The sequence below is a fragment of the Palaemon carinicauda genome, chromosome 1 (genome assembly GCF_036898095.1).
Source record: "Palaemon carinicauda isolate YSFRI2023 chromosome 1, ASM3689809v2, whole genome shotgun sequence".
NCBI classification, from domain to species: Eukaryota; Metazoa; Arthropoda; class Malacostraca; order Decapoda; family Palaemonidae; genus Palaemon; species Palaemon carinicauda.
This window is the reverse complement of record NC_090725.1, coordinates 42,693,864-42,695,930: the sequence shown is the minus strand read 5'-3', so window position 1 is coordinate 42,695,930 and position 2,067 is coordinate 42,693,864.

Below are 2,067 nucleotides of genomic sequence, written 5' to 3'. Positions count from 1 at the left end.
CACTTCGCGAAAAAGATTGCAAGAGAGTCATATTGCCTGAGGGGGCAAAAGTTTTAATGTAACAGAGATGATGAGCCAAAAGCAAGTTATTCAACAATAGTGTGTATAGGAATTTACTTCCTGTTCTCTGTTGTTCATAAATATGTCTATAAGGGCTTACCTAATATATTGTATCAGTAGTGTATTCAACAATGGCAGACATTCTTCAAAATAGGTCCTTTCTAGAGCAAATGACGGCAGTGTAGGAGCTAAACCGTGTGAGATACAGATTGTCAAACAGCAAAAATGGATTTAGCACAAAAAACGCTCTCGAAAAGTATGTTCCCAAACTTTATACTAGTATTCCTCCAGTCTACAATCATCTACAGTTTTGCTTCATTTTTTTTTTCATAATAAAAACAGCATACCACTATCCTTTTCAATTAACTTTCATGAATGTTGATACTTTGCACCGATTGCACATCAGCTGTACATTCTTTGGTCTTTCTCATCACTCCAGGAATAAAATAGCTGAGCAGCCATGGACTCCTAACACCATTGAGTCAGACCCACTTTCACATTAAAACTCTTATTATCATGCATATACAGCATATTAAAAGACAGTTTTCACGATACACCATTAAAACTTTTCTCCCAAAGCATTCAATATCGAAACTACCCCATTTATTCTTCGTATCATGTGATTTATTTTATCTTTTAAGGTTCAAAATGTAATCATTTTCTTTACTTGATACTTGATATGAAACGACGTTAGTAAGCTCTAGAGCTTACTAATGTCGTTTCATATCAAGTATTATATCGACAATAATTCTCACCTGTTTATACTCTTACCTCTGTTTCCCTTTTGAAATACATTCCAAGGGGAAATTGAAATAAATGGAATATCACCTAACTTGGAATGACAGTAACACGATTTCTACAAATGCTTCTTTTTATTCACAGTATGTATGCTGGAAGAAATGCTGTGGACGGAAATGAAACTAGCAGATACCACTCTTATATAGCCTCAAGGATTCCGTTTTGGTCTGTTGACTTGGGGGAAGTCAAGAATGTTCACATGGTCAAAATTCTTCCACATTTGGGGTATTGTAACCAAATTGAGGTAAAGATCGCAGCCATTGTAATTTTATCTTTTTACATGTTTATATATATACAGTATATATATATATATATATATATATATATATATATATATATATATATATATATATATATATATATATATTCGTGTGTGTGCGTGTGTGTGTATTTGGAATGGTTCATGTAAAACATTCTAATTATATCCATGGGTGTTAACACCGACCCCCCCCCCTCGTTATTTCTGTTTATATATGTATAGTTCTATTCATATTTTCTAACAATTTTTTTATCAAGGATATCTTTTTGCATGAGGAAATTATTTGCATGTGTAAATAACCTAAGAAGAAATTATTTCTGTTACTTCCCTAACGCTTTATATAATATACTATTATTATTATTATTATTATTATTATTATTATTATTATTATTATTATTATTATTATTATTATTATTATTATTATTACAAGTTAAACAGTTAAACTACAACCCTAGTTGGAAAAGCAGGATGGTTTGATTTGGGGCTGAATTTATAAGAAAATTAGACATTATGTCAGTCTCCTCTAACTGGAAGGAAAGAAAACAATTCAGTAGTTATACACACGTAACCAAGAAGCCATTTAACTCCGAGGTTTTTAATTTTCAGATACGTGTTGGAATGAAGGCTATGACGGATGGAGGCCTCTCATCCAACGCCTTGTTTGCCAGATACGAAGGACCGTACTTAGAAAGTGAGACCTCTTACCTGTCCTGCCATTCATTTGGCGTGCCAGGAAGGTATCTCAGTATCCAAAGAGTTTTAGACTACTCTAGTTGGATGAGAGTCAAGGAGGTACTTGTGTACGCAAGTAAGAAGAATTAAGCTCGATTCACACATTCCCGATTATGGCTCCCGATGCTGAATTTTTGTTCCATCGTAAAGAAAATTGCCGATTTTCACCGAATATTTGCGATTGGAGGGCCCAGGCCGAAGATTGAAGTCACAGGCCG